The sequence below is a fragment of the Ictalurus punctatus genome, chromosome 12 (assembly GCF_001660625.3).
Source record: "Ictalurus punctatus breed USDA103 chromosome 12, Coco_2.0, whole genome shotgun sequence".
In the NCBI taxonomy this organism is placed as follows: Eukaryota; Metazoa; Chordata; class Actinopteri; order Siluriformes; family Ictaluridae; genus Ictalurus; species Ictalurus punctatus.
In genome coordinates, this window is record NC_030427.2 from 26464812 (window position 1) to 26479949 (window position 15138).

General features: G+C 39.1%; 1 protein-coding gene across 2 annotated transcripts in view; it reads left to right on the forward strand.

Moving 5' to 3' along the window:
• gabbr1b (gamma-aminobutyric acid (GABA) B receptor, 1b) overlaps window positions 1-15138 on the forward strand; it is a 99107-nt gene that overhangs the window by 12991 nt on the left and 70978 nt on the right. The gene's annotated exons all lie outside the window — the stretch shown is intronic.

The following is a 15138-nucleotide window of genomic DNA, read 5'->3' on the forward strand; positions in this document are numbered from 1 at the left end:
TTACATCCTCTTTAACTTACAGCCAGACAACTGAGAGCAATACATTTACATTTACATTCAAATTTACATCTACTAAATGTAATGCAATTTACTATGATGTATGATGTAGAATTCAATCCAGTAGAGCTCTTAAAGGAGCAGGCATCGATACACACGCTAGACTCCACCACCTGTCCAGAAACAAGTGTAAGGAGAGACTGCTTCAACCACGCACACACACACACACACACACACACACACACTCAGATTGAGTGATTGTACAGTTTCAAAAGTGAGATCAATCAAAAAAAAGGACATAATTCAAGTCACATCTGTCTACAATAATATCACCACCAAATATGAAAAGAGGAAAACTACAGGAAGTAAGGTTTTGTCAGTAAATGATGAGATTACATGATGAGTCTAAGAGAGCTACATAATAATCCCGCAAACAGAGTGAGAGGGCAGCAGGCGGTGAGTTAATGCTTTTGGAGGAGCTGAATTTTCAGACGTTTCACCAGTGAAAGGAATGTGACTTTTATTTATTTTATTTTATTTTATTTATTCGTTTAGCGAAATAACAGTAGGAGAATACAACGTCGTGAAAAATCACTCATATATCTAATACATAAAGCTTTGCGTTTGGTTAAGTCTCGAATTCCCCTAACGCTGAGTGAAAAACAAGTCAGTCTAATTGACATACAACAACAAACGAACACGTATAACCCAAATCTATTTTTAAGTACGTAAAACTAGAACTTTCTTTACGGATTAAGGTAAAGAGAGAGAGAGAGAGAGAGAGAGAGAGAGAGAGAAGTAAGTGCAACACTTGTCCAGACCTCCTCACTGTAATATGAACCAGCTTTACATTTGAGTGATGGTATCTGGGGTGTCGAAACATGCTAACAGATGAACTGCTCTTAAACTGGAAATAGCAGGTGCTGGTAGCTCTTTCTGCCAAAAGAGGGCAGTGTTGAGTTTTAATCTGGACGTCTCCTCCATGTTCGGTGGCAGTATGACCACAGAAACGTTTTATTCTTAACCTGAGCGCTGGCATACAAAGCAAATATGCTCTGATCATTTTTAATGCTATAATTTAATACACATTTATATTTATTGATGGTCACATACAAGCAAAGTGCAGTCAGACAGAATTCAATCCAGTCGAGCTTTTCAAGGCGCTGACGGTAATACACAAACTATATACTGTACGTAATAAATATTAACCCTTTTAAATTGCCAGGAACTTAAGTAATTTAGTCATGTTACGCTGAAATACTAGCTGTCGTATCATGGGTGCGAGCTGAAACTAAGAAATCTGACGTTTTCTCTCATGTCTCAGCAGATCCATGGGGTTATTATTCATTTTATTTCCATTCTGACACAGCAGTAAAAGTTCTGGCAGATTATCACCAGGGTAATCACTCTCTGTAGCTAGCAAACTGAATGACCCTACAAGAAAAGACTTGTTGTTAGGCCAATGCTTTGGATCTGCTTTTGAGGGGCATTAAAAAGAGCACTTAATGCTCTTTCTCCTCCCCAACACAATGACACAATTAAAGCTGATAAATAAATCAATAACTCGTTCAAATCAAGCAGAGAATATAGGCTTCATTATCTGCACATGTTCTTTGTACACACTGGGGCTTCTTTCAATATTGCATCCTTTAAATAGCAGATTTAATCTGTATTTCAAATGCGTAATCGTTACAGATATATCGTCTCGTTTGCGGCATGCAATGAAACTTACTTTTCTTATACCGACAGCTCGTGTAGCCAAATTACACCTTATAAGATGTATCGGCCAAAACCAGCCACACGTACTGTAGCAATCACACAATCGTGCAAAAAAAAAAAAAAAAAAACAGTTAAATTTGGGAATTAGGAGGTGTGAGAGCCAGCAATGTAGAAACAATACCATCCAATGTATGAGTTATAAACAGTTCTCATTAAATAAAAAAGTGTTTAAAACTCTTTTAATGGAGTAATTTAACTAAGTACAATTGTATGGCCAGATCTTAAGTCTTTATTTGTTAGTTTTGGCATCAAAATGATTTAAAAAAAAAAAAAAAAAGTTCTTATTTTTTTTAAAAAACAATCTTTCTAGCAAAGATGCATGATACAGTAAAGCTAGCAAGATGAATACATCTTGGTTCAATGGCTAAATATATAGTGTATACACAGCAGTTAACAGGCTTTAACATTATGCACATTTAAATGAAAGAGGTCTGAAAGTGTATTACAACGTCATTACTATTTTTTTTTTTTACCTTTAGACCATAGACGATTATACGGCTCTGTCTGATAAGTCAGATTTTAGTTTATTGAGTCATGACGTTTGTCACATAGAACAAAGTCTAAGCAAATACAACCTTCCAAACGTTTTTATTATTTTTATTTTTTTTAGGTTTATGCTTTAAAGCAATACTTTTGGCATGAAAGGTCTCCCATATATTCAATAGCACGTAAAACCATATTTATAATTGGTAACATTGCAGGTGTTGTGCACGGCTATAACGAACACATATATAGAACATGACTGTGCTAAAGACTTCAAAGAAATGCTGTACTGTAAAGTAAAGATGTTTTTATATAAAATAGAGCAGTAAACAGTAACAAACTAGACAAAGTCATTATTTGGCGTGGCAAACCTCGGCTTTTTTTTTTTAGTAGTATTTTTTTAAATATTTGTCTCTGGTACAGTTTGTGCAAGTTTATAAGGAAATGAGCTGGTACGTTTTGGGGAATCATCTAGAGAATTTTGACCGTCACAAACCCAGCAGTCTTCAGTATGGTTTTTTTTTTTTTTGGGGGGGGGGGGGGGGGGGGGGGTTGTCTGAAATGTGGTCTGTTATGTAATGCATTGCTTTCAGACATTTTTCTGTAACGTTACATTTTTTGTTTGGACATCTAAACTGTTTTTGTTCTGACCCAGTAATGCAGAAATCTGTAGCAAAATGTGTACTAAAATAATAGGGGGCCTAAAACTTTTGCACAGTACTGTGCAACCCCACATTATCCTTTAAAAAATATAAACTTACTCTGGCACTTACACCTCGACTCTGCACACTTTGCTTTTCTAGAACGCAATTAAAGATCTTGTATAGTAGCACGACTTGCATTGTTCTCCGCTTGATATTTATCGCTTTGTTTGCATTTCCTCATTTGTAAGAATCAAAGCGTCTGCTAAATGAATAAATGAATAAATGTACTGTATGTGGACATGTCTGTAGTCAGACCTTCATTTTATATTTGACTAGAAACACCTGTGTGTTGTGGAAGACGAGTTGGAAGCAGAAAATTATTATTTTTCTTTTTTTAGATGAACAATTGCAAGAATATAATAGTTGATACAAATACTGGAGATTTAAAAAAAAAAAAAAAAAAAAAGAGAGAGAGAGAGAAAAAAAAAAGACCAGTATCTGTAACAGTAACCAATCCGGTACGCCCAACCCAAACTTCAAATCTCTTAGGATGCCTAAATGCACACAGCAACAATTCTTCAAATATTTATGTGTCTCTACTAAGACTGTGAAAATCCTCCACGACATTAAAGCATGGTGTAGAAAAGACATATTATCTCTATGCATGAAAAAAAACCTTTTGCACGTATCAGCGGTGATTATTATAGACACGATAAATATAATGCTACTACAGCAAATATGTCAAATAATACAGCTCACCTGGAAGTCAAATGAACTACCTCTGAAGGCACTGTTGTCCAGTTCACTGATTATCAGTGTGTAAACTCACACCCAAGGTGACTGTATTATGGAATCCATCGAGTGCAGTACCACTGTTGTGTCTGAAGGTGGTGCTGTTGAGCTGGTAAATTTTTAGGTTGGTGAAAATGCAGTCCTGTAACAGAGGGTGTCAGTAGAGCACCACGAGGGAGCGTTTGTGCCGTTAAAGTAAGAAATCTAAAATGTTTTTAATTAATACTTACCGTTCAATAATAGACCCGTTTTCAGAAAACCAAAACATGAGAGAGTAATTTATCCAAATGTCCTGTTCAGATTTGCGCATCATTTGCATGTTATCTTCAGCAGCGTTTCTGGTTAGGCCTGTTACGATAACTCATTTTGTTGGACGATATATCGTCCCGGAAATAATCGCGATAAACCGTTACTGTATTTTTGTCATTATCAGACCATTTTGCTCCAGTGAAATAATGATAATATAATAGCATAGTTTTTGTCTTCTGAGAAAAATATCCTTTAAAATTTAGTCAGTATTTCCTCGTCATATTTATTAACATTAGTCAGTTTTACTCATACTAAAATGGTATTGGATATCAGTGAACAGCATTTCAGTTGGCGAGAAAATTCAAAAATTCAACCAAATATCCGCGCATTTTATATATTGACTTAAACATGTATCAACAAAATCGTCCCTTGTTGTGAAATCCTGATCTCCCGAAATAATTGACATTACAATCAGAACAATATTGTAATACAAGATTAGCTTTAGTTCTTCCGTATTTTAGTGCGTTGTTACGGAAACAGCGTATTCACAACGTGGCTTACCGTTCTACTTAGCGCCTTACTTAAGCTCAAGGTCACTTGTACATTTGCATCATTTCGTGCAGAACTAAGTTGTACTATTAGGTTTATGTTGTGTGTGAATGTCTGATTAATCTCATACGTGTATACGATGCATTTGGGTGAGTTCATTAACCCGCTAGTAAAGCGCTTCAGTTTACCGCTGTTCGTTCACTGTTCAGCTTCAGCTCACGCAGCTTAAGCGGCTCAGTCCCCGACATTATTATTGAATATGACTGGATTATTTGAAACACTAGGCTTAGGGTTAGGGTTTGAAACAAATTTTTTCTAGATTCTTGAAAAACATTGCATTGTTAATATATTGCGTGTTGTTGTTTTTTTTCAAAACTAGTGCTGGTGCTTGCTACGCATCTTAAATTTGAACACGTTTTTATCTTAAATTCGACGAATATTCGAAGTTTGGATTTTAATTTGACAGCCCTAGAGCAGACGAGAGGACAGAAGCGGCACGAATGGCTAAAATGGGGCAGTGGTGGCTTGGTGGTTATGACTCTGGGTTACTGATCGGAAGGTTTGGGGGTTCAAGCCCCAGCACTGCCAAGCTGCCACTGTTGGGCCCTTGAGCAAGACCCTTAACCCTCTCTGCTCCAGGGGGCGCTGTATCATGGCTGACCCTGCACTCTGACCTCAACTTCCTGACGTGCTGGGGTATGTGAAGAAAAGAATTTCACTATGTATATGTGATCAATAAAGACTCCTTATTATTATCATTAACTTGTTGGTGTGTCAGGAATCTCCCCCTGGCCCCGAGCCGCCTGACTTGCCGGAGCCTTTTGTTTCATGTTCTTATTTTCCAAGTTATTGATCTAGTTCCGTTTTCTTGTTTGTGTATTTTGGATTATCCCTGGTTTTGCTGTTTGCTGAACGCCGGACAGGTTCCTATATTCTGTTTACTGATTTGATTGAACGCTTAAACTGCGTTTGCATCCGTCCGTACTCGCCAAACATGACTCGGTGACATTCGTTCTTATGTAAACAAACACGCATGTGAACACAACGGGCAATAACGAGCTCAGCAAAAATGATCACGGTCATGTCCATATATCGTACGATAAGTCAATAACATAATTATCGTGACAGGCGTATTTCTGGTACACAATATAAAAAACTAGTTTACATTCTGAGAAATACTGAAATACTACACAGCATGTTCACATTTACAGTCCAGTAATCATTCTGCCCAATTGACCCTTCATGATTCAGTACACACCACCATTGTGGTTTCTGAACAATGCCCATTATTCACCAACATTCAAAGTGTTACCTTTGTCAACTGATGTGCTACTACTGAACCTCACATATATGAATTGAGGTCATTTCAAAACAGGAAATTGAATTTTGAAGCCAGACAGGAGGACGCAGCTGCAGGTTTATGGCTTTTATTAAAAACCACTCAGACACGCAAACAAAACGAGTAGGCTATACTCAAAACGAGAGACGGGCTAAGTGTCAGGCTATGTGTAAACAGGACTAAACTAGACAAAGAGAATGGGATAATGACAAGCAGGAAAAACTGTCAAAGCAAAGTGGCAAACAGACAGAGAACAAAGGCGTAGAATTGTCACACGCTCAATGCCGGAGTGAGACTTCACAAACTCTGGTAGGGTTGTCCGGGATATTTATGGGAGCGTGGGTTTGGTGCTGTTTGTTTGGTGACTGATAATCATATGACAGAAGCTGTAGGACTTGTAGTGACACAGCCGTGACAGAACCACCCCCTCTAACCTTTATTCTGGGGCAGTTCCTGGGTCACTGAGCTGGCCAGTCAGAACAGCATGCGTCACTGACTGCAGATGCATCTGATGAGATCCAGGGAAAGAGGGTTTGCTGGTAGCACCTGGGGGTTAATATAACCCAGGGGAAATATAAGCCCAAGGGACTAAGGGATCATAACGGTGTCACCAAGACCCACCAACTACTTACCAGAAAAATCCTTTTGGGAAACCATGCTACAGGATGTGCAACAAATCATGCTCCATTTTCACCCAGGCTAAGGTTCCACATATTCTCTCACTTATCAATCCCTGCTTGCACCACTGACTCTCTAGCATGCCTTGACTTGACACATCTTCCCACAAGGTACAAGACATGCTTTAAGACATTTCTCTGTACTGGTACGTAGGTGATGGAATGAACTTCCCCTGGCTGTCCAAACAGAAGAGATGCTACCTGTCTTCAATAACAATTAAAAAAAAGACTGAAGACCTACAACTTCACTAAGCATTTAAATCCTGGCTTGTTTGTTTTCTTGTTGTACTAACTACTTACTCTCTTACGAGGTTTTAGATTGAGAGCATTCTCAGACCCTGGTGTATTTGTTGTAGCATGTGGATATAATTTTTAAAGGAGACTACAAAGCACTTCTGAAAGTCACTCTGGATAAGGATGTCTGCCAAATGCTGTAAATGTATGATTTAAAGGAACATAACTTTTGTCTAGAGGGCACTGGGTAGGTGCAGGGTGAGCTTGAAGTATGAGATTTGACAGTCGATGTCCATAATGGCATTGATGAAACATGACTGGTTAAATGCTGTCAGTGGGTTTGGGAGTTGGTGGGTAGATGCATGATGGGGCATCGGCTTTGACATTCTTAGAGTCAGGTCGATGGGAGATTGTAAAATTGAACCAGAAGAAGAAAAAGCGAGCCCTCCAGCCAGTGCCTCCATTCTTCCAGTGCAAGTTTCTTTGCAAAGAATCCTGATGGTACATTCTGGTTGGAGTGCACTGGTGTTGGCATTGGATGGCTCCCTTCCCCTCTTCATTGGCGTCTACGCGTACTATGAATGATAGACTCAGATCTAGGTGCTTTAAGACAGGGATCTTGTTTTAGGGTGGTAAAATGATCATTTGCTTTGGGCTTCCACAATTCCACAAGAGTTTCCTTGATCTGGAATTTAGGAGTAAAGTGAGAAGTGTTGCACGTGGTGCTGAAATTGCAGATGAAGCGTTGTAGGTTGAAACTGGCAAACCCTAGGGCTCTTTGCAGTTTTTCCTAATATTTGGAGAAGTGGGCCAATCTGCTACTACTTGGACTGTCCGCGAACACATCCTCTTGACTTAACACAGAAATGTGACCTGGGACTTACGCAATTGACGCTTTTCTGAAGAGGTAGTTGTGCAAGACACTCCAGAAAAGGCCATTCTGATATGCTGAACGTGTTCGGCTAGAGAGTTTGAGTGCATTGAGAAGTCATTTTCGTGAACTTTCCCACCATATCACTGAAAGCACTACTGACGAATGCTTGAAAAACTGAAGGGGGCACTGACCAGTCCAAATGGCATTTCCAAGTATTCGTGGTGTCCTGAGGTTGTATTCAGTGCCGTCTTCTTTGAAATCTCTAAAGAACGAAGTATTTTGAATGATATATTCTGACAAAATCGTATTCGTTTTTTTTGTAACTGATGGAATGAAAATGATTGTGCTGTACCTTTCAGCAAACTTGATTAGAAAATGCTTAGAGGCAGCGGTAGAGGTCGTTGTTAAACAGACTATATGGCTGTATAACACTACTGTGGGCAGCAGTCTGATATCAGGAACAGTGCTGGGGTGTATTTCACATATGGCAGCTCCTGATAACCAGCTGAATTAACACCAGTGCTGGAATGTGGATGCATCATGACCTTGACAGTGCTGGTTGTGCATCAGGCGAGGTGAATGAATTGCAGATGCCTGTATTCCACGCTATAGTGTGTGTGTTTGTGTGTGTGTGTGTATGTGTGTGTGTGTGTGTGTGCTTCATCCCCCCCAACAGTGTTTTTCTGGGCTGATTAATGAGCATGTCAATGTCAGAGTGTGACTGTGACATTCGCGCACACGTGAATGCTTATGAGACCAGGAGAGAGTGGCAGAGGATGTCAGAGAGGAGGGAGGAAGCCGAAGACAGGGGGAAAAAAAAGTGGATTAAGGGAACGGGTGACACAGAAGAGATGAAGAATAGGGCCCTGGGTGAAGTGGATGAATGAGAAATGAAAAGATGATGGAAGGAATCAAAGCAGGGGCTGAAGAGATGAGGTGAAAGAAGTCTTCGGGATGCAAGGAGAAAAAGAGAGAGAGAGAGAGAGAGAGAGAGAGAGATCAGGGAATAGAAAAGGAAAGAGAGAGAGAGAGATTTATGTCCTCTATCTATTTAGTAAATGATGCATTCTGGGTGTTTTGACTTGCTGGAAATTGTTTCCCAGGTTCTTATTACATTCCCTCGACTCCCACCTGTGTCTCCAGAGCTTCTACTTTTAAACAGCAGCTCCTGTTTGCTCACATTCTGCTGTGTGTTGCCTGCCATGCATTCAACAACACCATCACCATCAACAATATATTATATTTCTATTTCTATTTCTATTTCTATTGCCGCATTCAGAGTCAACGAGTTAAGTCCAAAAGTTATATAAGATATTTATGCAGGGGAAAGTTATGTGAACTCCGAGATGGTTTATGTATATGCTGATTTTCATATGAAGTAGGATTTTTCTGGGTGTGCCACTATGACCATTAAAAGTTCCTGCACGTAGTTCACGTCTCCGAGGTTGGCAGATTTTTCATTTAGTAGAGGTGTCCGAGACATAACTTCTAGACCACCACCTTAAAACACAAGCCCTTGCCTTTAATCTTGAAAGAAATCAGGCATAGAAAATACAGATTTTTTTTTTTCTCCTGTGCTGTCAAATGGAATACAGTGTGATATAAAAGCAAGAGACCATTTAAAAATAAAAAAAAAAACACAGATGAATTAATGAGAGGATGGAACATTTTCAAATAAACATCGAATAGGAGTCAGTATATTGCCGGTATACTGCGTCATGATTAGTCTTAGTTGTAATTATAACATTAATCACATCACAGCAAATTTGGTTTCATTTGACAACATGGCTTCAACCCTAGTTGTTGGGCAGCTTATAAATAAGCACTTAATATGGCTAAAATAATAATAATAATAATAACAACAATTATTATTATTATTATTATTATTATTATTATTATATAATTATTAATAATAATTAACTGTCCACACAACTTAATGTAGCCATGAGTAACTTAATCACGATCAGGAAGCTGTGGTGTATTTTATCACACTTTTATCATTTTATTTGCAATTGTTTTATTTGCTATTGCTTCTGTCATGTTAATATAATGGTTTGAAGGATAAGCTGACCAAGCATTCACTTACTACTGTATGCTTGCAGCTCACTGGTAATTCAGGATTTTGTCCATATATAAATGCTTATCTCTTTGGTCCTTGAGATAAGCAATCCTTCTGTGCATGAATGTCACATTTTATGTATTTAATAAAGCAAGAATTTTTTTTAAATAAAACGAGAACTTAAACAAGAATTTTAGGAACAGATCCACCCAAGGATTAGTTTACCCTTTTTTTTTTTTTTTTTTTTTTTTTTCATATATAATTGCACCAAACACTAACCTTCCTGGTGCAGTGGCTCCCTCCTGGTGTGCACAAGCAGTTATTCTTAGAAGCGCAAATGTCATCATTTCATCCCAATGCCTTGATGCTAAACATGGCCTCACCAATAGGTCAACAGATAAACTCAGCAGGAAGTCAAAGCCAGATGCGGCACACTTTCCCGCTTGTAGACTCCACGATAGAACAAAGCCCTCGTTTCAAACATATTTTTGCTTGTAAATGTTGCTAAACAAAATGGACAATACACTGCCTGTGGCACTGTGGTTGTTCTGTCTATTATCAAGGGTGGAATGTCTGATATATTGACTTTTTTTTCTTTCTTCAGATTAATAACAAGACCGAGTGTAATTAAATTCCTTCTTTTTGTATAGATTTTTGGGGTAATAGCTGAGAATAGTTGTTTGGTATGTTGGCTCATGGGAATGAGCATGGGAGCTGGTGATATTGGCTTTTTTTCAGCAGAGAGCCGAGATTGGTTTGCACCCAACAGGCGGCAAGCAGCATTAGAGGATTTTAATTAACAAAAGACAAACCACGGGCTCTTTGTCTCTTTCCTTCTTCCTTCCTTCCCTACCTCCTTGTCAGGTCATTATGTGGAAGCAGTTTAGCAGATGTGGTTGTGCATCATGCAAGCACAAATATATAGATTGTGCTTGCATATATGAATATATATATATATATATATATATATATATATATATATATATATATATATATATATATATATATATATTCCCTTTATACATGTCTGCATATTTGTGTGGAAAATATCTCTCTTTTGATCAAAGGCATTGGCATTTATTTGACATTCGGAATTGACCGCCCAAACCTGCAATATCACAGAGCATCAGAGAGCCTAACCTCAATTTCATCGGGACAATAAATAAAGGTGTGCGCTTTCCGTGAGAGAGAGAGATAGGAGGCGAGGGCGGGCAAACTACAAACATGTACATCGAAGCCGTGTTTATTTTCTGACACACATCTTGAATTGAGGGTCATTAAATTACTCAGCCCTGCAGTCCTCTATCTCTCCCGCCATCCGTTAGTGTTACTCTTCCAGCATGGCCGTCCAAGCACTGCTATTATAAACAGCCGAACGACATTCGGTTTTACCCTCTGCACGTTCCGCATTCGCTCTAGTTCCTCTTTCGGTCCCTTGGTGTTTCTCTAATTTCTCATATTACTTCTGCTGGATGTGGCCATTACGTGGAATTGCCACATCTATCACCAGTGCTGTTTTCTGCTCCTTGTCTATTATTAATATTGTCTGGTTGGTTTTCTATTACCCCGTCATCTTCCTGCAGTGGCGTAAAGGTTTTATTGCAACTTTAGGGCTGACCGCACATAATGATGAAAGTATTATAATGCATATTAACAATAAGCTACCTATTTATTCTACTACTATTTACTACTCCTGCCATTTCTACTTATTTCAATCTGTTTTTCTCGCAGGTGTTGCTGTATGCGATCCCTTTTCGCTGGGGTTTTTTTTTTTTAGCTCCCCGCATTTGAGCCCCAATCACGTACGCACATTCTGGATTACAATCATTGTCAGAAATGAATTATTGTGGTGATCGAGAAAGGAGCTCGTCTACATAGCAAGTAGGAATATAATCACTTCGCCTGATCGGATGTATTTTAAATGTCACGAATGATATTTGAAATCTGAAATCGAATACATTTCATGACATGATCAAATGTTTACATGAACAATTTGTACTAATCTGTTTGATCGAGCGGCTAGCCGATCATAAAAGTAGTAGCCTACCTAGCTACTTTAGCTACAGCACATCCGATCACATTCTCCAGTCTCGCTCTACTGAACACTTTCTCATCTTTGGAAAAGGATTTAAAAAGGATTTCTGTGAGCAGCTGATTTATTTAACACACCAGGTTGTCCTTTTCCATACAGTGGCGCTTGAAAGTTTGTGAACCCTTTAGAATTTTCTATATATTTGCATTAATATTACCTAATCGTGGTTTCGGGCTGTTTTGCTGCATCTGGGCCAGGACGGCTTGCCGTCATTGATGGAACAGTGATGTGTGAATCATACCAGCGATTTTTAAAGGAAAATGTCAGGACAGCTGTCCATGAACTAAATCTCAAGAGAAAGTGCAGCAAGACTTCGATCCTAATCACACACGTCGTTTACCAAAGAACGGTTAAAGATGAATAAAGTTAATGATTTGGAATGGCCAAGTCAAAGTCCTGACCTTAATCCAATAGAAATGTTGTTGAAGGACCTGAAGCGAGCAGTTCATGTGTGGAAACCCACCAACATCCCAGAGTTGAATCTGTTCTGTACTGAGGAACGGGTTAAAACTCCTCCAAGCCGTCATATCTATGCAGATATATAGAAAATTCTAAAGGGTTCACAAACTTTCAAGTGCCACTGTATACTGCGAGCTTCCTCTCTGTATTGTTTACCTCCTGCTGCTATGTGGCTGGACTGTCTCAGGGTGTATCTGCTATAATACACCACTGCTTTGATTGATCTAGTGCTGAGTGCTTGTTCTTGTGGCGCCATGATTCGTGCCTCCTTAGCCACTGGTAGGATTTTCCAATATCAGCCACCTCTGTTATCTGTTATCTGTCAGTGGATGAGGTTTTTGTACATGTCAGAGGTATTCCTACTGCAGCTCAATCTTGCATGTACTTGTGGATGGCTATTTTCTCTTCCAGAGCCATAGTGGTGACAATATTTATAGTGCCAGAACCTCAATGTTACTGTTCATCCGGTTTCTGTCTCATGGTTGACATGAAACTAGAGGATCCTCATGTTTGTCTCTTGTATGGCCTTGTAGTAATATAATTTCCTCTGTCCTGACCGCTGTTCCTCTTTTTCCTCCCCTTACCCACACCGCAAACCTTTAGCAAATCATAGCCTCGGTGTTTTGGCATTGGCAAACTGTATATACTAATAGGAAGGACTCATAGAAATTGTGTTGTAATAATAGAATGTAATGAGCAGATTTTCAAGATGCCCTTAAAGATGTGTTTAGCCTTACTGACAACCTCAGAGACGTATTTAAAAACTTCTAATTACTTGTAGTCAGCAACTTTGTATTCTCAGTGGTGTGTTTTTATTGTACAAGTGTCGGGTATTTCAAGCAGCTCAGCTTTCACACAACCCACTGGTACCTTTTCAGCCTATTCAAATTTAACGTATTCCCACGTCTGTCCAAATACTTGCTATAGGATCGGATAAATCAGTAACCCAGTTGCCCTGGACAAGTTTTCTATTCGCTACCAGAGAAAGAAACTAAACCCTACTTCCTATTGACTTTCGCAAAACAATCATTTAAAAAATGTTGCTACATTTAAACTTGACATGTCATGTGTCACATATCACCTGCTGCACTACATACGGCCATGGCGTGATCTAGTTGCCGGTTTCTACCAATTACTGTGCTGATGATCTTTTCAGGATCAGGAACATGCAGGTAGTGGAAATACTGATGAAATCGGGCAAAATAAAGTGTGACACAAACCTGCCATATACATCGCAGCACACAGCTTACAGTTAAGACCACACACATTATGGATGTCAAGAGAAAATCAGAAAAGACATTATCGTTTACCGACGCAAGGAACTTTTGGAATTTTTGACGCAAGGAATTTTTGCTGTATCGTTCTACACCATCATATACTAGTTCGTTTCCCTTAGTCTGTATTAACGCACTTAACTAGCTAACAAATCACCCGTATGTTAATACATTGTTAGCTAGCATTTTTTTAGCCGAGTGAATTAGAGTTCTGGGAAGCAAAACATTGGAAGTACATTGGAGCTTTCTAGTAGGCTAGCTCATGAATTTATCATTCGTCCACCCTCTGACAACTAAGTATTTCTATTCTTGGACAATTATCCACGACCCGAACAAGACTTGTAAGTGTAACCTGGCATGGTGCAAAGTCTAAGTGTTCCCATCTTAGCTGTAAAATATCTTTATGAGTAACTTATAATGTAAGATACACTATACGGCCAAAGGTTTGTGGACCCATGACCATTACACTCTTACGTGCTTGTAGAACATCTCATTCCAGATGTTTTCCCCCATTGCTGTTATAATGCGCTCCACTCTTCCAGGAAGGTTTTCCACTGGATTTTGGAGCGTAGCTGTGGGGATTTGTGATCATTCATATAGAAGAGCATTAGTGAGGTCAGGTGTGATGGTCAGGTGTCCACAAACTTTTTGGTTATATAAAGTATTTTTGTATATTTGATTATTCTAACAGGCCAGGAGGCTTCGGTATCGACACCTTCCTTAAAATAAAAAAGAACTGTGCGTGTGATTCCAACGCTGTTTGGAAATCAGTGCACTTATTCAAACGGGGGGGGATCTTTACACCGTTACAGCCTAAATTCCAGATCACATTGGCTCTAGAAAGACTGGATTAACGCGGAAATTTTAGCTGCACAAAATGTTATAGCTCTTAAGAAGACGGCATGTCCCCTCTGACCATTTCCAGAACCACAGGGGTGCCATTAAGGAGATCTAGCAGTAAGTCAATACTATCAATTATTCCATCCTGATGAAGCGTGGGCTCAGAACGACTGTATTCCTCATCATGGTCCCGACGTTGTCGCCTACGAGGTGGGGCTTCATCATTTTCCATCTCTGAGTCTTCTTCAGACCGCTGTTCTTTCATCCTCCTCATCATAAACTCCCTGAGCCATTCAGCCTACATGAGCAGGTCCTGCCTGGTGTTACAGTAGCGTCTCATCCACAGGAATAATTCTTCATTATCGTGATGGGCGTCGAGGTGATCAGAATGATCAGGGTCGTCATCATGCCAGTAATTGATCCCCTCATCGCTATCTCGCTTTTCCTTTTCGTTGTCATCATGATGACTATCATACACCTCCTCAGTTTTTTTCTTCACCCTCATCACTCCGCACATTTCGCTCCACTGACCAGAAGAACCTTTTTGGCTTTTTTATGGGCCTCAGTTTTATTCAGCAGGAAAACCTTCCAAAGAAGCATTAGTCGTATAAAATTCATTTATCGTGTCACTTCCTCTAGAAATAATACAGTTCATATGGTAAGAACTTAATCCTTTTTCATTTCAGATTTGAATTCCTTCCCAATAAATGCTGATTTGTTGTAAAATGACACCGTATTAAAGATTAAACAGATTAACACTAGTTCTCAATAAACAATGCAAATCTAGGCTATATAGT